General features: G+C 40.0%; 1 protein-coding gene across 13 annotated transcripts in view; it reads right to left on the reverse strand.

Annotated features, from left to right (window-relative positions):
* SYNE1 (spectrin repeat containing nuclear envelope protein 1) overlaps positions 1–27,937 on the reverse strand; it is a 558,323-nt gene that overhangs the window by 465,556 nt on the left and 64,830 nt on the right. The gene's annotated exons all lie outside the window — the stretch shown is intronic.

A 27,937-nucleotide genomic window follows, 5' to 3' on the forward strand; every position in this document is an offset into this window, starting at 1 on the left:
GTTGTGCCCAGGCTTCTGACCCATGGAACCTGTGTGATAATAATTGTGTGCTGTTTTAAACTAAGTTTGTGGTAATTTGTTATGCAACATGAGAAAACTAATATAGGGAGAAAAAGAGGTGGAATACAGGATGGCTTTAAGTAGAGGTATAAAGAGATGAAGGAGCCCTGGTGGTGCAGTGGTTAAGCACTCGGCTACTAAAGTCAGCAGTTCGAACCCACCAACCACAGGAGAAAGAGGTAGCAGTCTGCTTCTATGAAGATTTACAACCTTGGAAACTCTATGGAGTTCCACTCTGTCCTAGAGGTCGCTGTGAGTCAGAATGCTATTATTTCTAGTGTACTTTAAGAATGCTCTTTTGTGTTCAGTTTCAAGAACATACCAAAAACATGAGTGGCATCTGGGGTCTTAGAAGCTAGCAAATGGTCATCTAAGATGCATCAGTTGGTCTCAACCCACCTGGAGCAAAGGAGAATGAAGAACACCAAGGACACAAGGAAAATAAGATCCCAAGAGACAGAAAGGGCTTCATAAATCAGAGATGCCATCAGCCTGGAACCGGGGGGACTGGATGGTACCCAGCTACCACCAATGACTGCCCTAACAGGGAGCACAACAGAGGGTTCCTGATGGAGTGAGAGAAGAGTGGGTTGCAAAACTCAAATTCTACTAAAAAGGCCAGGCTAGGTGGTCTGACTGAGACTGGAGGGAGCCCAGAGAACATGGCTCCCAGACTGTCCGTTGGCCCAGAGCTAGGATCATTCCTGAGGCCAACTCTTCAGATAAAGATTAGACTGGATTATAAGACATAAAATGATACTGGTGAGGAGTGTGCTTCTTAGCTCAGGTAGACACATGAGACTATGAGGGCAGCTCCTGTCTGGAGGTGAGATGGGAGGCAAAGGGGGACAGAAGCTGGTTGAATGGACATGAGAAATACAGGTTAGAGAGGAGGAGTGTGTTGTCACATTGTGGGGAGAGCAACTAGAATCACATAACAATGTGTGTGTAAGTTTTGTACAAGAAACTGACTTGAATTGTAAACTTTTACTTAAAACACAATAAAAAAAAAAGAAGGGGGGGAAGAACATGCCAAAAACAAACCAATATAGTAGGTAACACCTCTTATGTACCAGGAGCGTGTGCATGTGTGATCTAACATAACATTATATATTAATATATTACACTACATATACATTATGTATTATATATATGTATTAACTCATTTAATTCTTGTAACAAACCTGCATACATGCGAAAGTTGTACTATGAATAAGGAAGACCGAAGAAAAATTGATGCCTTTGAATTGTGGTGTTGGTGAAGAATTTTGAATATACCATGGACTGCCAGAAGAAGGAACAAATCTGTCTTCGAAAAAGTACAACCAGCATGCTCCTTAGAACCAAGGATGGCGAGCCTTCATCTCACATACTTTGGACATGCTATCAGGAGGGACCAGTCCCTGGAGAAGAACATAACTCTTGGCAGAGTAAAGGGTCAGCAAAAAAGAGGAAGACCCTCAACGAGATGGGTTGACACAGTGGCTACAATGGGCTCACACATAACAATGATTGTGAGGATGCGACAGGACCAGGCAGTGTTTCATTCTGTTGTACATTGGGTTCGCTATGAGTCAGAAACAACTCGACAGCACCTAACAACAACATAACAACAATAAACCTACAAGCAGGAAATATCGTTACACCCATTTTATAAGAAAACCAAGGCACACAGAAATTAAGTATTTTTAACCAAAGCCATACAGCAGCAAAGCCAAGTTTCAGACTCCTGAAATCTGGTATTAAAAAAAAAAATTTTTTTTTTTTTTTTATGCCACTATAGGAGTCCTGGTGGCACAGTACTATGCTGCTGCTCTAGGGATGACATAAACATTACTACATTCATCATATAAAAATTAATCACATAAAAATACAAATTCATCCTTAAATCAATCTGAGTTTGACCTTAGAATCTTTAAGTTCTATAAACAAAGGCATGTAGCACCTGAATGATTTTAAATAATTAAGATAGGTTTCACAGAGTTTGGTACTTTCTCTATAAGGTCCATTCTAAATCTAAACTAGACTATAGATACAGTGTGAGCATGCAAATTTTTAAACTCAGTTTGAGACTACATATTATTTTACAAAGAATACAAGATTCAGTGTTTTAAAATTTTTAAATGTTAGCATAATGTGTTGTGTGTAAATTTAAGTATATAACCTACTGATAATATATTACTTCCTGATTTTAAATAGTATATTTTTACTGTTTAATGAGACAGTACTGCTGTTATAACAGTTTCATCTGATGGTAAATCTCTGAGTTTATATTTAAAAACTAAAACTTAGCTAAAAAGCTGTTTTTTAGAAAGCTCCAATTAAGTTTTTTTGTAGCATCGTGTATATCTAAATGCCAAATTCTCTACGTGTTTCCTTTTCTTTTATGTCTACAAAAACAGATTTTACTAGGCTCTAACAATATCATTAGACATTGTTGTCGTCAGGGACTGTCGAGTTGGTTCTGACTCATAGCACCCCATGTACAACAGAACAAAACATTGTCCAGTCCTTCACCATCTTAATAATCATTGTTATAGTGGCACCCATGGTTGCAACCACTGTGTCAATTCATCTCATTGAGGGTCTTCCTCTTTTTTGATGACCCTCTACTTTACCAAGCATGATGTCCTTCTCCCAGGACTGACCACTCCTGATAACATGTCTCAAATATGTGAGATGTTGTCTTAGGATCCTTGCTTTTAAGGAGCATGCTGGCTGCACTTCTTCCAAGACAGATTTGTTCATTCTTTTGGCAGTCCATGGTATATATTCAATATTCTTCGCCAACACCACAATTCAAAGGCACCAATTCTTTGTATTCCTTCCACCTGCTTTTCAGGTTTCCTGTGTCCTTCAGTATTTTGCCCATAGAATTCTTTGATATTGTAATTTGAGGCTTGAATTTTTTCTTCAGTTCTTTCAGCTTCAGCAATCACCACATAGCAGATGCTTAATACATGAATGAATGGATGGATTTGCCAAGGAAGTGCTGGGACAAAGACACAGCCCCTGTACTGGAGAACTGGCAGTTCAATGGAAGAGACAGGTATATAAACAATAACTCAAAGCAACGCGGAAATCAGTATAATGGTGGAACACATAAAGTGTTGTTGTTGCTGTTAGGTGCCGTCAAGTCGGTGCCGTCAAGTCGGTTCCGACTCACAGCGACCCCATGTACTACAGAACGAAACACTGCCTGGTCCTGTGTCATGCTCTCTATCATTGTTATGCTTCAGCCCATTGTTGCAGCCACTGTGTCAATTCATCTTATGGAGGACCTTCCTCTTTTTCGATGACCCTGTACTTTACCAATCATGATGTCCTTCTCCAGGGACTGAACGCTCCTGAAAATATGTCCAAAGTATGTAAGACATAGTCTCATCATCCTGGATTCTAAGGAGCATTCTGGTTGTACTGATTCAAAGACAGATTTGTTCTTTTGGCAGTCCATGGTATATTCAGTATTCCTCACCAACACCACAATTCAAAGGTGTCAATTCTTCTTTGGTCTTCCTTATTCATTGTCCAGCTTTCAAATTCATATGAGGCAACTGAAAACACCATGGCTTGGGTCAGGTGCACTTAGTCTTCAAAGTGACTTCTTTGCTTTTCAATGCTTTGAAGAGGTCTTTTGCAGCAGATTTGCCCAATGCAATGTGTCATTTGATTTCTTGATTGGTGCTTCCATGGGTGTTGATGGTAGATCCAAGTAAAATGAAATCCTTGACAACTTCAACCTTTTCTCGGTTTATCATGATGTTGCTTATTGATCCTGTTGTGAGGATTTTCGTTTTGTTTATGCTGAGGTGCAATCCATACTGAAGGCTGTGGTCTCTGATCTTCATCAGTAAGTGCTTCAAGTCCTCTTCACTTTCAGCAAGCAAGATCGTGTCATCTGCATAACACAGGTTGTTAATGAGTTTTCCTCCAATCCTGATGCCCCATTTTTCTTCATACAGTCCAGCTTCTCAGATTATTTGCTCAGCATACAAATTGAATAGGTATAGTGAAAGGATACAACCCTGACGCACAGTTTCCTGAATGTAAACCATGCAGTAATCTCTTGTTCTGTTCGAACAACTGCCTCTTGATGTATGCACAGGTTCCACATGAGCACAATGAAGTGTTCTGGAATTCCCATTCTTTGCAATGTTATCCATAACTTGTTATGACCCACACAGTCAAATGCCTTCGAATAGTCAATAAAACACAGGTAAACATCTTTCTGGTATTCTCTGCTTTTAGCCAGGATCTACCTGACATCAGCAATGATATCCCTGGTTCCATGTCCTCTTCTGAAGCCAGCCTGAATTTCTGGCAGTTCCCTGTTGATATACTGCTGCAGCTGCTTTTGAATGATCTTCAGCAAAATTTCCCTTGTGTATGATGTTAATGATATTGTTCTATAATTCCCACATTCTGTTGGATCACCTTTCTTGGGAATAGGCATAAATATGGATCTCTTCCAGTCAGTTCGCCAATTAGCTGTCTTCCAAATTTCTTGGCATAGACAAGTGAGCACTTCCAGTGCTGCATCCATTTGTTGAAACATCTCAATTGATATTTTGTTAATTCCTGGAGCCTTGTTTTTTGCCAATGCCTTCATTGCAGCTTGGACTTCTTCCTTCAGTACCATCAATTTCTGATCATATGCTACCTCTTGAAATGGTTGGACGTCAACCAATTCTTTTTGGTATAATGACTCTGTGTATTCCTTCCATCTTCTTTTGATGCTTCCTGCATCATTTATTATTTTCCTGGTGGAATCCTTCACTTTTTCAACCTGAGGCTTGAATTCTTTCTTCAGTTCTTTCAACTTGAGAAATGCCGAGAGTGTTCTTCCCATTTGGTTTTCTATCTCCAGCTCTTTGCACATGTCATCACAATACTTTGTCGTCTCGAGCTGCCCTTTGAAATCTTCTGTTCAGTTCTTTTACTTCATCAATTCTTTCTTTTACTTTAGCTACTTTTTACTCAACATTCAAGAGCAAGTTTCAGAGTCTCTTCTCACGTCGACATTGGTCTTTCCTTTCTTTCTTATCTTTTTAATGACCTCTTGCTTTCTTCAGGTTATGATGTCCTTGATGTCATTCCACAATTAGTCTGGTCTTCCATTATCAGTGTTCAATTGTCAAATCTGTTCTTGAAATGGTCTCTAAATTCAGGTGGGATATACTCAAGGTTGTATTTTGGCTCTTATGGACTTGTTCTAATTTTCTCTGGCTTCAACTTAAACTTTTATACAAGCAATTGATGTTCTGTTCTGCAGTCAGCACCTGGCCTTGTTCTGACTAATGATATTGAGCTTTTCCATCATCTCTTTGCACAGACGTGGTTGAACTGGCTCCTGTGTATTCCATCTGCTGAGGTCCATGTGTATTGTCACCATTTATATTGGTGAAAAAAGGTATTTGCAATGAAGAAGTCATTGATCTTGCAAAATTTTATCATGTGATCTCCGGCATTGTTTCTATCACCAAAGCCATATTTTGTAACTACTGATCCTTCATCTTTGTTTCCAACTTTCGCATTCCAATCACCAGTAATTATGAATGCATCCTGACTGCGTGTTCAATCAGTTTTAGACTGCAGAAGCTGGTAAAAATCTTCAATTTCTTCATCTGTGGCCTTAGTGGTTGGTGTGTAAACATAAAACACTAGGGAAACATAAACACAAAAGCACGTAATTCATTTGTACGGTAAGGGAACAGATGAGAAGGTCTAGGGAAGCAAAAGAGAGGAAGTGTCATTAAGCTGAACATCAGTGGAAATTGGGAGGCAGAGGTAATGGTGCTTTCTAGATTTCCATCTTGAGTAACTGTGCAGACCAGCCATCTGTCATTGGAAGCCTGCATGTTGCTATGATGCTGAACAAGTTTCAGTGGAGCTTCCAGACAAAGACAGACTAGGAAGAAAGGCCTGATGATCTTCTTTCAAAAATCAACCAATAAAAACCATATGAATCACAAGGGTCTGATCCACAACCTATCATGGAGATGGCGCAAGACTGGACCGCACTGTGTTTCATTGTGCGTGGGGCCATGTTGAATCAAGGGTTGACTCGATGGCAGCTAACTACTACAACAACCGAGAAAAGTAAGACAGAGGAAGTAGGAGGTTTGTGAGGAAAGGCTGAGATGCCAATTCATTTTCAGTGTACCATAAAATGCCTGGATGACATGTCAGGGTGGAGGAGAGGTGGGGCTTTTGAGAAGCCATATTATGATCTGGGTGCTCCACAGATATGGATCTATAATAAATAGCCTCAGATTTAAGACAAGCTTGTTGTTCAGGTAAGTGTTACTGGTCAGAGGTTGACCTTTCCTATCCTGTAATTTGAATCTTAATTTCTTTATAAAGGCTACTACGTATGAAAAAAAGTAGTTAGGGAAACTCTCTAAGTCCTTCACCATTGAGGGTTCCATTGCTGGTTCTATCTCAAAAGCAGTTGGTCTTACTGACCTTAAGAGAGTTCTATACAGGAAGGCTATACAAACACATAGACCTGGGTAATGCTGCCAAGGGAAATAATTCCAAAATTCCAAGGCAATGTCCTCCTGTAGAAATGATGTTACGTGCTGTCAAGTCAGTTCTGAGTCATAGCGATCCTACATACACTAGAATAAAATGCTGCCCAGTCTCAAGCCAGCCTCAAAATCATTGCTGTTTGAGACCATTGTTGCAGACACTGTATCAATCCATCTAGCTGAGAGTCTTCCTCTTTTTCACTGACACTTTACAAAGCCTGGTGTCCTTCTCCAGAGACTGGTCCCTCTTGATAACATATCCAAAGTACATTAAGACAAAGTCTCGCCATCCTCACTACTAAGGAACATCCTGGCTGTACTTCTTCCAAGACAGATTTGTTCATCCTTCTGGCAGTCCATGGTATATTCAATATTCTTCTCCAACATCATGATTCAAAGGCATCAATTCTTTATCAGTCTTATTTATTATCCAACTTCTGAATGCATATGAGGTGATTGAAAATACCATGGCTTGGGTCAGGCACCTTAGTCCTCAAAGTGACATCTCTGCTTTTTAACCTTTTTAACACATCTTGCTCAATGCAATAGGTTGTTTGATTTCTTGACTGTTGATGGTAGATCCAAGTAAGATGGAACCCTTGACAATTTCAGTATTTTCTCCATTTACCATGATGGTGCTTATTGGTCCAGTTTGAGGATTGTTTTCTTTTATCTGTAATCAATACTGAAGGCTGTAGTCTTTGATTTTCATCAGTAAGTACTTCATCTCCTGTTCACTTTCAGCAAGCAAGGTTGTGTCATCTGCATATCACAGGTTGTTAATGAATCTTCCTCCAATCTTGTGCCCTGTTCTTCTTCACATAGTCCAGTTTCTTGGATTATTTGCTCAGCATATAGGCTGAATAAAAATGGTGAAAGGCTACAACCCTGACAAACACCTTTCTTGACTTTAAACCACGCAGTTCCCTTGTCCGTTCGCATGACCACCTCTTGGTCTAAGTACAGGTTCCTCATGAGAACAATGAAGTGTTTTGGGATTTTCATTCTTTGCAATGTTACCCATAATTTGTTATGATCCATGCAGTCAAATGCCTTCAAGTAGTCAGTAAAACACAGGTAAACATTCTTCTGGTATTCTCTGCTTTCAGTGAGGCTCCATCTAACATCAGCAATGATATCTCTTGTTCCACATCCTCTTCTGAATCCAGCTTGAATTTCTGGCAGTCCCCGTCCATGTACTGCTGCAACTCTTTTGAATGATCTTCAGCAAAATTTTACTTACGTATGATATTAATGGATCATCTTTCTTTGGAATAGATATAAATATGGATCTCTTCCAGTTTGGTGACCAGGTAGCTGTCTTCCAAATTTCTTGGCATAGATGAGTGAGCACTTCCAGTGCTACACCTGTTTGTTGAAACACCTCACTTGGTATTCCATCAATTCCTGGAGCCTTGTTTTTCACCAGTGCCCTCAGTGTAGCTTGGACGTCTTCTTTTGGTATCATCAGTTCGTGATCATGTGTACCTCCTAGAACAGTTGAATGTCCATCAGCTCTTTTTGGTAGAGTGACTTTACTTTGAGGAGGCAGCTCTTCTCCAGTCGTATTTTGAGTGCTTCCACCCCGAGGGGCTCATCTTCCAGCACTATATCCAACAATGTTTTGCTGCTATTTATAAGGTTTCCACTGGCCAATTTTTTCAGAAGTAGACCAGGTCCTTCTTCCTTGTCTGTCTTAGTCTGGAAGCTCAGATGAAACCTGTCCACCAAGGGTGACCCTGCTGGTACTCAAAATACTGGTGGTAAAGCTTCCAGTCTCACTGCATGCAACACGCAAGCCACCACAATACGACAAACTGACAGATGCATGGCGGAGGCCCAGCTTAGCAGGGTGATTAAATTTGACCACTAAGCAACTGTCACACCCAATTCGAGTCAACAGTTTTCTTCCTGGTGAGTCGTAATAACAGTGACTTGAGGATACCACACAATCATGGTTTACCCTGGGTGACATACATGTGTACCTGGAAGCACATGGTCACAATAAAACATGGACTGGGCTATTTTGGAGCTTTTGCAATCAATCACGAAAAATCAGCTGTTTAGGAATACGTTAATTATATTTTCATTTTTTAGTATTATTATGTATAATTATGTTATACAAAACTGTGGCACAGAATCCTATAATCATTAGCTTTGAAATACGATTACTAAGTTAAAAAAAATCAAGATATGTGCCGATATCTTTTAACAGGTGATACTTTTCAAAATGTTAACAGTAAGTGTAATTAATATATTCCAATACTCTAAAAAATTCTTCTATAAAAATACGTTTCTGTGAGATGAAGTACTTCATCCATGAGATATACCTAATGATGCATAATATAGATTTGATCAGAATCACGAAAAGTCATAAAGATAAAAAACTTAATTCTTAGGTGTATCTATTCTTAGTCAATGCCATATTTAATATATGACTACCAAAAAGCAATGTGACTTTGCCCTTCCTCTCTACAAGGGGTGGAATTGATTTTCCCTCCCCTTGAATTTGACTAGAATTGTACTTGCTTTTATCAATAATTCTGCAGAAATGATTTTATGTGATTTATGATTATTGGTCTTAAGAGGTCTCGTCACTTCTGCATTTGCCATCTTGGAGTGCTATCCTAAGTCAAAATATGTAAGGAAGCCACTCCGGCCTGTTGGAGAATGAGAGACCATTTGGAGAAGCATTGAGACATCCCAGCCAATAGCCAGAACCTACTGCCAGACACATGAGTGAGTCCATCTTGGATTTTGTAGCTCAGCCAAACCTCCAGATAAACATGGCCACATATGAGCTCAGACGAAGCCAGCAGAAGAACTAACCAGTCAATTTAGAAATCATGGCAAATGATGAACTGTGATTGTTTTAAGCCACCAAGTTTGCGATTTGCTACACAGCAAAGGCTAAATGAAACGAAGGCATTTAGTTGTGTGACAAATACCTTCATGCATGTGTGCGCATGTATATGCCCATGCATGCGTGTGTAAAATTCTCATCTTTCTCCTTCACTCTGTCTTCTAGGTTTGACTGGTCAGTTCCACTTCCTGGGCCTCTGATGTTCTGATCAGTATGAGTGATAGAGATAAAAATGGCAAGGAAGAAGGACATCTAAAGTTACTCTGCATAGGTTCTATCATAGATTTACGGGAGAGAACACAGAGAAGAAGAACAGCTATCCAGAGAGCTGGGCTTGAGAAGAAAGATGAGGAGAGTTTTTAGGTAGTTTTGCCTATGCTGAGTGCTATAATCACTAGTTCAATTTTTATTTTGGATAGAGTGTCAGTAAAGTCTGATACTGCCTTTCAAGACCTTTGAAATTGGAGTTGCATATCCTTTGGAGGTAAAAGCAGTGACTAGATCCAAGGCCAGTTTCATTAAAGTTGAATTGTAAAATTTTTACCATTTTAATTTAAATATAAGGCACTAAGGGTGGGAATAATATAATTATCTCATTTCCTAAATCAGTTTCTCATCCTTGGTACTACTGACATTTCGGGCAGGATAATTCTCTGTTGTGGAGGCTGTCCTGTGCATTGTAGGATGTTTGACAGCATCCCTGTCCGTAACACCACCCTCAGCTCCACTCATGACAATCAAAATGTCTCCAGACATTGCCAAACGTCCACAAGTGTGAAATCAACCCAGTGGAGAACCATCAACTTAAATTATTTCCTTTGAACCTATACATGACAATGGGTATAAGCCAATATAAACCATAAAAACATATATATGAAAGCACTATTAAATGTTACTATAGAATTATTATTGTCCCCACTCTTTCAGATTAAAACCTAAACCTAAAACCAACCCATTGTCATCTATGCAGTTCCAATTCACAGGGACCTGATAGGACAGAGTAGAACTGCCCCATAGTGTTTCCAAGGCTGTAAATATTTATGGGAGCAGACTGTCATATCCTTCTCCCATGGAGGTCTTTCAGATTACCACCAATTAACTACTTCAAAAGTCACTCTCATATTGGGTTACTCCCACAGTGTATATCTTTATTTAGGTAGAAATCTTTCTATTCTGAGATACGGCCATTTGCAAAGTGTCAAACAGCAGTAAGTCTAAGACTTTTGCTGAAAGGTTGTATGAAAATTACATGCTTTTTCCAATATGAATGAAATATGCTAGGATATCTGAGATAGTCTGTGACTCAAACCTGGAAAGTTTGGTCTTAGGCAATGGGGAGTGGGTAGGTGGGGAGAGGGTGTGTATATCCTGATATTGTGCTTGGTTTATTTTACTATTCTAAATTTTTTTTTTTAATTTCAGAACTGTGAAAAAAAATAACAGTCGATCAGTTTCAGTTGGTTGTTGCTAGTTAAAAACATAGTCTGAACCATTCATTATAACATTTTAATTTTATAACTGTCATACCAGGAAACTTATCTAGCCTAATGTCAGTCACCCAGATCCAAAAAATATAAAGCATTTACAGAATTCTAATGTATTTGCAGAGGAAGGAAGTTAAATATAGGTGGCTTTAAGAGAACAAGTTTACCAAAAATGCAAAGAAAAGAAATGGTTTAACTCCACTTCTGGAATTTGAAGAGAAGAAATAATAATAACCGAAAACTGTGGCATCTTCGCCCCTTCAGTATAGCCCACGGATATTTCGCTATAGTAAATCCAAAGTCAACAAGTTTTTGCCCAAGAAATAAAACAAATACAACATTTTTGGATTAATTTTAAGTTCATGGATTTAAATTTCACCACCAAAATGTAGCCGGCCATTAGGTAGAGTTTTTTTTTTTTCTTTCTTTCTTTTCTTTTTCCATGCATTCCTATAACTATTTATGACACACCTACAATGTTCCAGGCACTGGATTAGTCTCTGGAGATGCAAGGATGGGGACAATGTAGTCTGGTACAGATGAAGGCATGGCGGGGGGAGGTAACAGATACGTCAGCCTTGAACTCTTAAGCAAGCCGCTATCTCATAAATTCTAACGAAATCACTTGGTGGGAAAATCTCACCTGCATTTAGGAGAAGCTGTGTATAACCTTTCTTTACTTAGTGTAAAAATTCATATTTTTCTCTAGAGAAATATTAATGACTTTGATTAGAAGACACTGCCACAGGCCCGGATTGAGGGTGATATATACTATGTGGTATATGCACCAGAACGAGCCCTGGTAGCGCAGTAGTTAAGTGCTTGACTGCTAACTGAAAGGTTGGCGGTTCAAATCCACCAGCTGCTCCAAGGGAGAAAGATGTGGTAGCCTTCTTACATAAAGATTATAGTCTTGGAAACCTATAGGGCAGTTCTACGCTGTTATTGGGGTGCTATGAGTCGGAATCGACTTTAAGGTAATGGGTATATGTGGCATATTGCATTTCTAGAATCCAAACAAGTCTGAATTTGAAAAGAAAGCTGGCACTCCCAGACTTTTACATAAGCAATCGTGTGTACAATATAGTAGTCCAATGACAGAGACTGCAGACAAGTAACAACTAGCACGAAGAGAAAAGATGTAACAAATATGAGGAGAGAAGGAAAACAACAATGTCTATTATGGCAATTCACACTCATGGCCTCCTTCAATATCTTCAAGTTCTAAATAAAGACAATACATTTGAATAGTCTTGGGAGAACTTTTTTTTTCCCTTGTTACTTGATTTTTTCCTCTGTTTGTGGCTATAAATCAAATCCGCGGATTCTGACTAATGGCAACCCCATGTGTTAGAGCAGGGCTGTACTCCATAGAGTTTTCGTGGCTGTAATCTTTAGGGAAACAGATCACCGGTGCTTTCTCCCATGGTGCCACTGGCTGGGTTTGAACTGCCAACTTCTTGGGTAGCAGCCAATTTCAAACTACTCGCACCTCCCATAAACATTACCAAAAGAAAATGATCATATATAGTGAAGTAATGAATAATATACCTTGTATTTGTATATAACTTGAACTTACTTATGCTATTATGTATGTTTGTCACTTGATTCACACAAGTAACCTGGCTGAGTAGACAGAAGAGGTATCACTTACCCAAGTGTAAAAAGAATATGCCAGACAACTCCAAAGGTTGGATGGGAGGTTTAGGGAACAGTGAGTTTAAGATAATGGTGGTGGAATAATTTGGAAAGGGGTAACACAACTTGAAGGAGAATGTAATCAGTGTCATTGAAATGTACATGCAGAGATAGTTGAAATGGTAAATCTTTGGCTGCGTATACTTTCACCAAAATAAAAGAATAAAATAAAAATAAAATATGCCAGAAATCAGAAGCTGGAATGAAGGCAGGAAAGTTATAGAACCATGACCAGAATTTCAGTAGTCTGATTCCAACTCTGATCTAATTTCTACTCATTTCACTTGCTGATTATTGGATTCAATTATTTACTGAATTTCATCGTGTGCTTCTTGTGTGCCAAGGACCCAGCTGGAGATGCAACTCAGAGGATGGGTGGGCCCCTTCCAGTCCCGGGGGCGGGGGGCAGTCATCATGAGGAAGTACGCCACAGCCCAAGTGCTGTGCAGGCAAAGAACAGTTCAGAACAAAGAGTGACGTGAAATAGGTGAGCGAATTAAACAAAAGGCCACAGTTCTGTGATTAAAGGCAACCTGAATGTGGAAAAAGTGAAAGCCAGCCCCCACCGTTTGCTAGGATAGAAGCTAAGGAGAAAATGCTGCTTCTAAATCTAATATTTCCTCCTAGTAAATTAGATGGAAAGGTACATGTTCAAAGAGAAAGTGAAGACAACCGATGTCCTTGATGAGGCATATTTCCAGTGAGAGAAGACAGCAGCATTTAGACAAGCTGCGTGGATGAACTTGCAGCATGGAGCACCCTATTGTAAAAATTAGCACATCTTCTGATTTTGCAAGAAAGCTACCACGACTTTGTAATCTTTTCCTGTTGTGGGCTCTGAGCAACACCAGCCCAGCAGAAAAAAAGAGAGTGTTGAAATATGTCATGAAATGTCATCTTTATAAACCCCTTAATTTTACTGTTAAACTGTGTTACAACACTTGTGTTTAAACAAATCAAAATACAGTGTTTTATTTTGGGAATGGAGAGGGAGGGGAGGGTGGAGGATCAGTGCTCGTATTTTATATCCAGTACTTAGTCTAGTTTTTTTCTTTTTTTTTGTAACTATATAATGCTCCCAAATGAATATGCGTTTTCTCAAGATAAACCAAAAAACCAAACCCACTGCTGTTGAGTCAATTCTGACTCATGGCGGTCCTATAGGACAGAGTAGAACTGCCCTATAGGGTTTCCAAGGCTGTAGTCTTTACGGACACAGACCGCCACATCTTTTTCCCACAGAGCAGCTGGTGGCTTCAAACGGTCAACCTTTCGGTTAGCAGCCAAGCGCTTAACTAGTGCTGACATCAGGGCTCCTAATTTTCCCCAGACAGTGTGTTCAATTTTTTTTCCCCATTAGGTTACTTTCCTTTGTCTTAACCAGGTTCAGGATTACATTTCCACATTTCAGGATTTTATATTTCAAAATTACTGCTAATATTATTTCGTATCCTCCAAATTTTGATCCAAATTTTCCTTTTCCCTCTCCACATATTATTTTTGTCAATAGCCAAGCACAAATACAATAATTTGGGACGATTTCCCTCAGATTTTATATAGCCTGTCCTCCTAAGAAGCTGTTAAGAGAGCTACAATTTTAACATTGAAATTCATAAATTTCAAATGGAGAGGAAAGGATAAAAACAAGAGTTTAAAAAAGTAAAACTGAAAAATAAGGTCATATAGTAGAGTTTAAACACCAGATGCTGGAAACTTCCACCTCAAACAAATTCAGGCCCCAGCATATAATATTCAACGAGTGCTCCCAAGGCCAGCGTTCGGTGTTTAATCGTGTACCGAGCACCAGATGGTGCTGTAGCCGACAGCTGCTTCAGGAGTGGTGTGACATCAGTGACCTTCGTCAAAGAACCACTGGTGGTGGCCTGTGACCGCAGGGCCAGTTGCAGAAGCTTCCATACGAGAAAGTAACTGGTGAGTGTCACGAATGGATTTTCAGGGTATCGGCCCAACCTCTATGTTCAAGCTCATTTGTATAGTAATGTATTATTTAAAAGTCTATTATAATAATTATTATTGTCATCCGTTTAGAGCTTGGAGTCCCTGGATGGTACAAATGGTTAATACGCTCAGCTGCTAACCAAAAGGTTCGACAGAGGTTTGAGTTCCACTCACAGGCACCGTGGAAGAAAGGTCTGCTGGTCTACTTCCAAAAAATCATCCACTGAAAACCCTATGGAGCACAGTTCTGCCCTGATACAAGTGGGGTAACTGTGAGTCGGAGTTGACTCAAAGGCAGCTAGTGGTCTTAGAGCTTAGTATATTCCATAATGTTAAGTACTTTCATTATACACGTTATCTAATTTAAATCTTGCAACAACCCAATGAGGAAATACTCTTTCCCCGATTTTTCATGTAAGGAAACTGAGACTAGTGAGGTTAAGCAACTTGCCTAAGGTGACACACAGTTACCACGTGGAGACCAGGCATTTATTCACCTCCAAAGCCTAAGCTTCAATCACTGTACCCCACTCTCACATCCAGACAGTCCACTAGGGTTTCCAGAATACTCTCACACATATCATCTGAAGTTTACCAAACTCTAGAGGTAGACAACACAGATGTTGCTGTTGTGTCCCGTTGAGTTGATTCTGACCCATAGAGACCCTATAGGGTTTCCTAGCGAAGTGGTTAAGAGCGCAGCTGCTAACCAAAAGGTCAGCAGTTCAAATCCACCAGCAGCTCCTTGGAAATCCCATAGGGCAGTTCTATTCTGTCCTATAGGGTCGCTGTGAGTCGGAATTGACTCGATGGCAACAGGGATTTTTTTTTAATCTTTCTGGGAGCAGATCACCAGGTCTTTTCTCCCACAGAGCGCCTGATGGGTTTGAACCACTAAGCTTTCAGTTAGCAGTCAAACACTTAACCATTGTGCCGTACTATCCCCAATTCACAGAGGAGGCAAATGAGTATCAGAAATAAAGTGTCTCAGTAAATGCCAAAGTCAGAACTGAGACCTTTTGACTCCTTAACCCTTGCTCCATGTTAGAAACCATGTGGCTAGAATAGCCGAAGCTAAGCCAGGTATGTTCCACCACCTTCCTGAGCTACAAGCTCTAAGGACTTCTCCTTCCCAGTGACACCTTGCTCTCCCATCCTCAGCTCTCCAGCTTTTCCTATTTTCATTCTCAGCCCCCTCCCCCCACTCCCACCACCCCGTTCAGCACTCACACAAAAGCGGGGAACAGAATCTAAACAGATGTTCATAAAGTTGGCTCACACATGAATCCACGGAACAATTTCCTTTCCACATCTGGATATTTGCATCTGCCTTGTTATGGGTGAGCCCTCACTAGGCACACCTCGGGGAGCTGGGGAGTGAGGGTCTCAGAACTGAAGGGCGGGACCTGAGCTGCACCCCACAGCGTCCACTTCATCAGCTTGAATGCTGGCTTCTGAGTTCTGAGCATTGGCCTCCTTCCAAATAGCAAGGATAGCAGGTCCTGATTATTGTGTGTTATGCTGAACACACTGCATGCACTGTCCCCTCTGGTCCTCCCAAAGACCTTCCAGTTACGTGCTACGTATTAATGATTCCTTTTTGAAAGTGAGGAAATGGAGGCCGAGGGTTATCGGTAACTTGTCTGAAGCCACAAAGCTAGTAAACAAGGAATCAAGATTTGATCCCATTTCTGTTTGACATCGGAGCCAAACCCATAACCACCAAGATATGCTGCCTGCTCCATTTATTTTGAAATGAATGATGTTTTTCAAGGCCACTTTGTACTTTTCTGAGGCCTGGATCAGAAATGTGGCAGGAAACAGGATAGCACCCAGAAAGAGAAGGGGTCACGCCTTTCAGGAGACAGCCAATTACACAGAGTTCCCCAAATTCTCAGCCGTCTTAGTTTTTCTACCAAGTAGCATGGTTTCTTGTTTATACACTTCCTCAATCTAACCAACCCAGCTTGGTTCAGTCCCTTGGCCACCTGAGGCTGTCTTACGGGCCCACCTATCTTGGGTACCTTTCTGTCACCCCAAGCAGAGAACTCTGGCAAGCACTCTCGGCCCTGCTCCCACATATCCTTCCACCCCTTCTTTACACTCCCCTGGAGACACTGCTGCTCTTCAACCTCCTCAGCCAGGAACCTACCCAAATTAGCAACTGAGCCCGAAATGTGTTTTCTTTCACCTTTTAATTTGAATGTTTTGGGGTGTAACACATGCCTGTTTTCCACAGACCCATCACTCCTGCCTTACACCAGCTGCTGCTCAAACCACCTGAAGGTAACTGAGTTTGAGTCATCTAGAAACAAGCTGATTTGACTTCTGCTTATGCCCAGATTAGAAGCGAGAGAAGGAGGCAACACAATGACGAATCTTAAGAAGAAGCCATCTTAGGAAGAAGAGGAAGAATCAAGACTCCCCCAATTCAAAAAGAAACGTTACTGCAACTTGGATATGGTTGTTTTAATTTTACCTTTGGGGAAAGGGGAAGAGATTTTCCTGCCACATTCCCCACTCCTCCCTCACCTTCGCATTTTAAATGAGTGTATATTTGTGGAAGTATATTTCAACTGAATTATTTCATGGACACACAGAACAACCAGAATGAAAGAAAAGATATTTATAATGATTTAAAGATATAAATAACAAAAATGCATAAAATTTGAGAACTGCATATAAGAACATATGCGTCTGGTATTTTTATGTACAAGCAAACACCAGACTCCAACTTTCAATCAGCTATAAGAATGCATGACATATTTGATATAAAGCTTTAGAAATCATGAGAGTTCATACCAACAGCAGGTTATGACACATAGCCAAAGGCCAGCATAAGACTTGCTGATCTATATTTCTTCCCTAGTAAGGACAGTGCCTCAGCTACTTAATTGCCTGTGTGAAGATGCACACGTACCCGCACCACCAAGTAAAAGCTGTTGAGATGCCAGAATCAACCTAGACTGCATCTGACTACCACTCTCTATCTAAACACAGTGGTAAGGGAATGAGACATTGAGTCTTCTTCACATTCTATAAGAAGCCCAAAAACTATAAAATTAATGGCAAAATGAAGTAATTCCATTAAATTCATATAAAGTTATGAAATAAGTCAATGTATTTAAAAATAGAATTTCAAAAACAATAACACTAGAAGTAAAGAGAAAATTAATTCATTTACAAACTGTGACAAATTTTCGACCTGAGAGTCAAGCCTATATTTTTGCTTATTGATTTAAGGAAGATGTTCAGTTCTATCACATGTGATAGACAATTACACACTGATGTTGGAAATTTTAGATACCATTTCCTAGAAATACCTAATTATCAATCATCTAAATTCCTGTGTCAAGGCTTTGCATCTATCTCAGCATCCTTAGTAAATTTTCACTACTTGGGCTTTCTCTCTTTTCACTGATTTTAGGTTTTCCAAAATCATGAATATATGTCAATAATATTCATTTCACTTCTATTATTAGTTTTAGGTTCAGATGTGGTTAAAAGAAAAATAATTAATTTTTTTTTAATTCCACTCTACATCATTTTTTTTTTTAAATACTAGATATCCTGACTAGAATTATACTAGAAGAAAAAGGTACACACAGACACAGACACAGACACACACACACAGACAACAGTAGCAAAGTACCTTTTATCGCACCAGGAGTCTTGAAGTTTGCTTTTATCATATTCCACGTATTAAAGTGACTTTTGGAAGTTGTCCTAATTCAATCAGTATCTAAATCAAACACAGCTTTCACCAAGGGAAAATTCCAACCCTCCTAGCCGCTTTCTCCTTAAGGCATCGCTATAGCAACACCTCTGTAAAGCACACTCGTCTTTCTCTCCTTCTCTAGCCTCACCCCCTGCTTACTGACCAAATGCACTCGGCTTGCACGCCAGCATTTCTACCAAGACAGTTTTCAACTGATTTCTAAAAAGTGCTTCAGAGGCATTTTCAGTGGCGGAAAACAAAACAAAAAACCAAGGGCACATTTTCCTGTCAATATTTAAGAATTTAGGCATTTTCATGATGCTAAAATCTTAAGAATAACTCAAGGGCTGGTATGTTGACAACAACCATCCAACTTGTGAAAATGTATCACTACTGTTACCTGAGAAATATGTGTAAAGTTTTCATTTTAGAATTTGGGAGAAAGGAACTAAATGAACCCTTTGTAGACCAATATTACGATGGCTTTTAATTCCTCGTATTGGTATTTACCCAAGATGTCATCTTGCTTATTTGTAATTTTTTCTTTGAACTTTCTGGATTTTTTTCTAGACAAAAGTTTTGAAAATAGTAAATATTTTGACACACTTGAAAAATTATAATTACCCTGGCCTGACAGAGACTGGAGAAACCCCCAGAGTATGGCCCCTGGACACCCTTTTAGCTCAGTAATCAAGTCACTCCTGAGGTTCACACTTTAGCCGAAGATTAGACAGGCCCATAAAACAAAACAAAAGGGGCACACCAGCCCAGGGGCAAGGTCTAGAAGGCAGAAGGAGACAGGAAAGCTGGTAATAGGGAACCCAAGGTGGAGAAGGGAAAGTGTTGACGTGTCGTGGGGTTGTTAACCAATGTCATAAAACAATATGTGTACTAACTGTCTAATTAGAGGCTAGTTTGTTCTGTAAACCTTCATCTAAAGTACAATATAAAAGAAAAAAATGATAATTACCATATTAGAAATACATAGCACAGAATGTCGTCAAGGACATCACAGGTTTTTTGTTTTTTAATATGCAAACAGTATTGGAGTGACTACGTTATTTAAGCATCAGTTAAAGAAGAAGCTGTGCAATAGACAGAAAAATACAGGCACAAGAACACACAAAGAGTATTTTAAAAGTTCCGTGATATGCTGCAAAGACAATTTAAGACTAGATCAGCAAGCAATAAACGTTTACAGATTTGTGGATCAGAATTGACTCAACGGCAACAGGATTTTGGTTTACCAGTCCTAGAATAAAATAGTAATACCTTGACCTGGGATGCCAAGGCAAAATACAAATGAGTTGTAGCCATACTCATGCCTGTTAAAATGACCGGCACGAAAAAATTTGCAATAGAAGTGTTTTCTTCTTTCTTTCTCATTTAGAATGTTGTTGTTAATTGCCATCGAGTTGATTCCAACTCCTGGCGACCCTGTGTGTGCAGAGGAGAACTGTACTCCAGAGGGCTTATAAGACTGTGAGCCTTCAGAAGCAGCTTGCCAGGCCTGTCTTCTGAGGCGCCTCTGGGTGGGTTCTGAGAGCTGACTTTTCAGCTAGTAGTTGAGTGCTTAACCATTTGGGTCAACCAGGGACTCCTCTATTTAGAATTAAAAAAAAAAAAAAATGTTGCTGTCGAGTTGATTCCAACGATCCTATAGGACACATAAAACTGCCCCATAGGGTTTCCAAGGGGTGGCTGGTGGATTTGAACTGCCGACCTTTTGGTTAGCAGCCATAGCTCTCAACCACTGCACCACCAGGGCTCCCTTTAGAATTTAGAATAAAGAATGTTTATTATAATATAAAATTTATTAACTCTCATAAATTTGTTTCTAAAGAATTTTAACTACTCTTATGACTGATGAAACAAAGAAAAAAAACTACTCTCCAGTAGAGGCAAAAATGGGGTGATGAAATTCCCCAGAAATAGCTTTTGGTCTCTGGGAGTCCACAGATCTGACCTGGAATCTCAGCAACATCACTTACTGTAAGATTTTAAACAGATACCTAAGCCACCTTGTGCCTCGGTTTACCCACTTGTAAAATGAAAACACAAATAATAAATCAAACCTCACAGAACCACAGTACAGATATAATTAACTTACATAAATGCTTTGCCTAAAAATAAACTTAAAAATGTGCTTTAGGGGAAGAAGAAAAGAAAAACAGTTGCCGTTGAGTTGATTCTGACTCATGGTGACCTCATGTGTGTCGGAGTAGAACTCTGTGCTCCATAGGAATCTCAATGGGTGACTTTGGAAGTAAACTGCCGGGGCTGTCTTCCAAGCCATCTCTGGATGGACTTGAACCTCTAACCTCCAGTTAGCAGCTGAGCACGTTAACTGTTTGCACCCCCCAGGAACCTAGGGTAAGAAGCATCAGGCAAATGCATTTTCTGTCTTATTACCATATTCCTTCCTGGAACGCTGAGTGAGCGGTGTACATGGGAACCAAAAGTTAAGCATCTCAGAGCCTTGAGATAAGAGTAAAGGGCAAGAAGAAGAGACACGGGGTAAGATGCTGGCTCCTGAAGAACAACACGTTCTCTCCCCTCAAGCTGGAGCCAGCGACCTTTACGACCTTCCCTTTGATTTTCAGTTTACGCTGTCAAGGGCCGTATTGTTTCTTTTCCGGAAGAAGAACACCAACATCGAGAAATAATATCCACATTAAAAAAAAAAAAAAAATAGCAACAACAAAGAACTGTGATAGGAAGAAATGAAAGAGGCACACAAGAAGGTGCAAGAGCGGTGAAATATATATATATATACATTCAAGATCTAATAACAGCACCTTTCAAATTCCGTTACGAGCCTGGTTAAAATAGCATTTTGGGCACTAAATCTCAAATTCACAGTTCTCTAGGATGAGGGTTAGTGGAATTATCAAACCAGTGTGGGTGCCAAATGGACATGAGGCAGGAAGGGAAACCGCAGGCTCACTTGCAGCAAGGTGTCTTTATAGGATGAGTCCACGCAGAGCTTGGCCTCCCTCAAAATACTCATTTCACAAACACTGTAGTTACATGAGCAATGCTCACCATGAAAGTGTGTAACCTCAGTGGTAGGAAAATAAACCACAAACCCTTAGTTTTTATGGCACTGCCAAATGATTCTTAGTTTCTACTTAGTATTTTAAACCAGGGCTTCAAACTGGTTCAGTCCAGTTCGGAGCCTTGCTGAAAATACGCATTTCTAACAAGTTCCTGGGTGACGCTAATGCTGCCGGTTAGGGAACATTCTAAGAACCACTAGCAGAGCAGTGGTTCTCAAGATTTATTATACATAAAAATCACCTGGGGATCTTGTTAAAATGTAGATTCTGATTCAGTATATCTGGGGTGGAAATGCAAATTCTCGGCAGGGGTTTGAACCAGAACAAAGGGGTTGAAACCTTACTTTAAACATTCACCAAACCATGCTAACTCTTCAGCAATGAAACAGATTTTCTTCTCTCATATTAATATAACAATGTGCATTCTTTCGTTTTCCTGACCTACATAGTTCTATTTTCCTTAAATAGCAAAGGCCTTTATCTGTGGATTATTCTACAAGCCTATGTTGCTGTAGTTGTTGTGCGGTGTTGATTCCAGTGTACAGTGACCCCATGTGACAAAGTAGAACTGCCCCATAAGGTTTTCTTGGCTGTAATCTTTACGGAAGCAGATCACCAGGTCTTTCTCCAGAAGAGCCACTGGGTAGATTCAAACTGTCAACCTTTTGGTTAGCAGCCAAGAGCTTAATCATTATTACCACCACGGCTCCTTTATTAGCCTATGTTGTTTTTCACTTGGATCCACTATCACAGCCCATGGAAGCAGCAACTGAGAAATCAAACAACGCATTGCATTGGGCAAATCTGCTGCAAAAGAAGTCTTTAAAGTGTTAAAAAGCAAAGATGTCCCTATAAGCGCCACAAGCCTGTATTGTTTTTTACTCGGACCCATAATCAACGGCCCCATAGTAAATTACACATAATACGTTATGAGGATGTTTCTAATAAATTCTTTGTCTGTATTCTCACTGTTGACTCCCTCTACCATACACTGTAGCAAAGGCAAGAGAGAAGAATAAAAGAATGAAAGAATATTTTCTCATCTGTCAGGATGGCTTTCACCTGAAACTGCTGTCCCACAGCCAGTTACTATAACAGCAATTTTGCATTTATAGATTTTTGTGCAAAATCCAAGAAGATAATTATCTTCATTAAGTTGTCAAATACAGGTTCTTAGGTACTTTCTGAAAGAAAATTTAATCTAGGAATCAGGATGACTCTTTCATGAAGCTAATCTCAGATATGAACAAGAAACCTAATGCGGACGAGAGCAGGGGCTTGCCTATCAAATATAAAAATACAAAGCTCAATTAATTAAACCAGTGAGACAACAGAAGGAAGGAATCCTAGAGTGGAATGCAATGCATAGCAGAAAGAGTCCTTAGTCTGTCTAACCAAAATGAGACAGATTATTTAATGAATCGCTTAAGGAAAACTAAAAGGCAAATTAAAATAGAAAAATCAATTTAGAGCCTCATTTTGCACCAAAATAAATTTCAAATGGTTTAGGAAATTAAAGCAAATAAAGTAATTAAAACAACTACCAAAAAAAAAATCAGGCAAGTATCTATTTTCACTAAATGAAGAAAGACATTCTAGGCCTAAAAGGAACAGAAGAGGAATAGATCTCATGGCATCAAAATTAAGAATGTAGACCCAAAATATTATAAATATACTTAAAGGTAAAAAATATACTGGGAAAGTATTTGCTAAAAATATTATAAAGAGCTAAAATTTTAAATAAAATTAGTAAGAAAAACTTTAAGATCGATAACATGAATAGGCAAAGAAATGAACCAGCAACTCACAAAATGGCTTTTAAAATGTATGAAATAAATTTATACATTATTCGAAATTAAAAAGTCAAGATTAAAACATTGAGATAAGCATAAAACCTTGGAGCAATTTTTAAGCAAAAAGAAATATTGAGCTGCAAAATTCAAAAGCTCCTATCTTTTAAAGCTACTATTTTCCATTATCATAATCGAGATTGTTTTGTTGTTAGGTGCTGTCGAATTGATTACAGCTCAGAGGAACCCCAGGTGACAGAGCAGAACTGCCCCATAGGGTTTTCTAGGCTGTAATCTTTATAGGAACAGATTGCCAGGTATTTCTCCTGTGGAGCCCCTGGATGGGTTTGAACCTCCAACCTTCAGGTTGGCAGCTTAACTGTTGCAACACCAGGGCTCCTTTAATCAAAATTAAACTACATTAACAAATTAACTGTCACTTCCCCTGGTCTCAATGTTATCTTAGATCAGTTCTAAAAGTGCCTGGACCAGCTCCATCAGCACCACCTGGGAACTTGTTAGAAACAAAAATCCTTGGCCCCACCCCAGACCTACTAAATCAGATCAGGAAAGTGTGGCTTAACAAGCCCCCAGGTGATTCTTACGCACTATCAAGTTTGGATCATTATATGGCTTATAGGCTGCATAAAGCTCTATAGCGTAGTGGTTAATGCCATGCATCCAGATCACCAGGGTTTAAACTTATCTTGGGCAAGTCACTCAGATTCTCCATCTCGGTTCCCTGATTTGTATAATGGAGTCCCTGCGTGGTGCAGATGGTTAAATATTGAACTCAAACTGAAGGTTGGCAGTTTAAACCCACCCAGAATCTTCTTGGAAGTAAGACCTGGTGATCTGCTTCCTAAAGGTTACAGCCTTGAAAACCCTATGAAGCACAATTCTACTCTACACATATGGGGTCGCCACGAGTTGATTAGATGGCAACTAACAACAACAACCTTGGTGGCATGGTGGTTAAGAGCTACGGCTGCTAACCAGAAGTTCAGCAGTTCGAATCCACCAGGTACTCTTTGGGAACTCTATGGGGCAGTTCTACTCTGTCCCATAGAGTCTCTATGAGTCAGAATTGACTCAACAGCAATGGGTTTTTTAACAACAACAAGATCTGCAAAATGGGGATAATGGTGGCACTTGCCTTATAACACGGTGCTTAGGAACATGTTGTCGTTAGCTGCCATGGAGTCAGCCCCTGACTCATGGTGACTCTGTCCATGTACAATGGGATCAGATCGTTGTGTTCCATAGGGTTTTCACTGGCTGATTTTCAGAAGTCGATTACCAGGCATTTCTTCCTAGTCTGTCTTAGTCTGGAAGCTCCGCTGAAATCTGTTCAGCATCACAGCAACACTAGAGGCTTCCCTGACAAACCAGTGGTGACTATGCTTGAAGTTAGGAGGATAATAACGTGTGTTTGGATTTCAAAAGCACATAAAGCAGTGCTTCGTACAGTTTAGCCCTATTGTTAAATAAAAATGAAAAATAACTTTTTCATTAAAAAGAGAAAAGATCACATTAAAAGTTTTAACAAATAAAGGTATTCCACAATTACAGTATCAGAAACTACAAGTAGATTTGCATATCTGCAACAGGAATAGGGAAGAAGCCCTGGTACCACAAACGGTGCTCAGCTGTTATCCGAAAGTTGGTGGTTCAAACCCACCTAATGGGGCCACAGGAGAAAGACCTGGCAATCTGCTCCTGCAAAGATTACAGCCAAGAAGACCCTAGGAGGTAGTTCTACTCTGTCACGTGGGACTGTTACGAGTTGGAATCAACCCACTCGACAGCACTCAACAACAATAATAGGAATAGACTCCATGGTAACTAACAGCAATAGGAATAGAAAGGTAGGTAATAACTAGCTTGAGGACTGATGAGTGGAACAGAAGAGAGGAAGAAAAGAGAATAAACACAGGGTGCATCCAAAATATTCTCAAATATAGTGACAATCGAAGGCCACACCCGTAATTAACTCTGGGACCTTGCTGGAGATCACTCTGAAGTGTGAATCCTTCTGCTCAGTCTACAATGATGTGGCAATATAAACACTTCTCTCTGACAGTAAAGATGTGTGGGTTTGATTGATTGTCTAGGCTAATAAATTAGCTGTGTACACAGGGCTGGAGGCCACACATTCTTGATGGAAAAAATAAGTAATTCTTTATTAACTGCAGATGGTCTAATATGATCCAAGCCTGTCCTCAAGACCTGTTCTTAATCTACCTACTCTTCAGACTTGTAATTTAGTTACCAAAATGTTTTAAAAACAAAGAATGCAAGTCTAGTGGTTATTTCTGTGTTGTCTAGACCCTGTCTGACAACTCCACCGAATTCTTCAATTCTTCAGTTGTTAATACCAAGTAAGTTATCATGAAGTCACAGCAAAATAGATGAAAAATGCAGTCTTTTTTATTTTCCTCTCAATCTTTACTCCTCTAAACTTGCTCAAGCAACATTAAGTGAAAGCTGAAGGATTCATGCTTTCCCTGTATCGTGTAGATACCTCATTGTCCAAAACACATTAAAGTATCCTGATGCCCTTTTAAGTATCTACTTATAGAATATCTACTCTATCACACAGTCACAATGCTTGCTTTCTCACCTCTTATCTATAACTTTCAGGCTATTTTGTATGAACAGGATAACCAGGGAGTTATCGGTGCCTGTGGATCAGGTGGATGGAGGATGTCCTTGAAGGAAAAAGGAAAACCAAAAAAACAAAACAAAACAAACCATTTGCCTTCCAGTTGACCCAGACTCATGGTAACCCCATGTGTGTCAGAGGAGAACCGTAGTCAATAGGGTTTTCAATGGCTGACTTTTCAGAAAAATTGCCAGACCTTTCTTATGTGGTGCCTCTGAGTGGACTCAAACCTCTAACCTTTCGGTTGGCAGCTGAGTGCCTTAATGGTTTGCACTACAGGCAGGTGAAAGGGAGCCCATGAAAAACGGAGATGTTGTTGAAGAACCAAGTGGTCAACTTGAACCTTTTGGGGAGGCCCAGCTCTGCCATGACTAGGCACAGGACTTACTGAGTTCACCTTGGTCTTTACCTTGAATTAAGTTTGGGGTGTGTGGTGTGCTCCACCTACTCCCACCAGGATGCTAGACTCACAGGTTGTCTAATAACTGTTCCCTTCAATAGAGGCAGTTGAAACAATGGGATCCTTTGCCCCCCACAAATCCATAAAGGAAGCGATCTAGGAAGGTTCAGTCCTTAGCATCATAGCAAGAGATCTTTCGTCACCTCCCTCGCTGAAAAGAAAATACACACACACACACACACACACACACTTACCCTCAGCAGTACAGAGATTGCCAATACAGCCATCAGTCAGTCCTCTGAGGATGCTCCCTCCAACAGGCCCAGCTGTGGAGAGGCTGGAGGCCAGGCATTTTTGCAAGGAGCAGGAAGAACTCTGGGAGATCACCCCCTTGTTTGGAAATCAAGGCAATGGGAAGGCAACTCAGAAGCTACATTGCTTTTCATCTGCTGTTAAATCTGGTCTTTCAGGACCCAAGCAGGAACGCAGAGATTTTTTTCTCAACTGACGACTTTCTAGCTCAGTGACCTTGTTTCCATATATTCAACCAGTAAACAGGGCCTTACAAGGTGTTCAGTTCTGAGGATGTTCTTATCTTAAAGTAATGGAAATACTCCCTGCTGTTTTCTTGTCTCAGAGATTGCTTTTAAGAACAGGCAAACAAAGTACCTATTACAAGCCCTAGTTTTTAAATAACAGCCTTGGCTATGACCTCTAGCTGAGAAACGGCATTTCTCTTCAATCTCGGTCTTCAGAAATAGAAAATCAAGAGAAGAAAGAAAATTACAATGTGTAGGAACAAAAAAAAAAGATCCAAGAGATTCCTTAAGAAAAGGAGAACACATACGTAAATAAGATCCCTGTACCCCTTTTTTTTTTTACCCCCACAGGAGTTAAAGCTGTGTACCCAAAGTCATTGACAGGCATTTCATCACAGCTGCAGGATGATGGGAAGAATATATATTTAATTTATATGTATAGGGTTTTTACTGAAGAGCCCTGGTGGTGCAGTGGTTAAACACTTGGTGGCTAACCAAAAGGTTCGCGGTTTGAACACGCCCAGCAGTTCTGTGGGAGAAAAGACCTGGCAATCTGCGTCCGTATAGATTAAACCATTGCAGTTGTCAAAAACCTGAACGCGTGGGGAAACACCAAAAATTAATGTAACAGAATATATTTATTGTGAGTGGATATCAGGAAGGTGCTCCAAAGAGGGTGAAAGCAGGTTATGTCATTGTTCATGCTAATTTCTCAGGAGGTAACATCAAAGCAAGAGGAGGGTTTCAGGGTCCTTTGGTTACATAAACAAAATCACCAAGGCAATGCCATATATCCTGAAACACAACCTCTAGTCAGTCTCTGGAGCTCCTGCTTCTCAAAGCTGGCTATACACACATAATTTTCCAAAAGAACCCAATGCCTAAAACCAAATGTCTCCATTAAGCTGCTTACTAAGGTACTGTTTGTCTGAAGGTGACGCCGGGACACCAGTTCCTTTAAAGTTCAAAAGGATACCTAAGAGTGGACGGCCTGGGTGGGTCACCCCTACTCCATGAATTCAGAAATCTGGAATCCAGGAGAATCAAAGCGATTTTGTCAGCGTTGAGTCGATTCCTACCCACAGCAGCCCTATAGGACAGAGTAGAACTACCCCATAAGGTTTCCAAGGCTATAAATCTTCACAGAAGCAGAGTGCCATGTCTTTCTCCTG

Source organism: Elephas maximus, chromosome 1, assembly GCF_024166365.1.
Source record: "Elephas maximus indicus isolate mEleMax1 chromosome 1, mEleMax1 primary haplotype, whole genome shotgun sequence".
NCBI lineage: Eukaryota > Metazoa > Chordata > Mammalia > Proboscidea > Elephantidae > Elephas > Elephas maximus.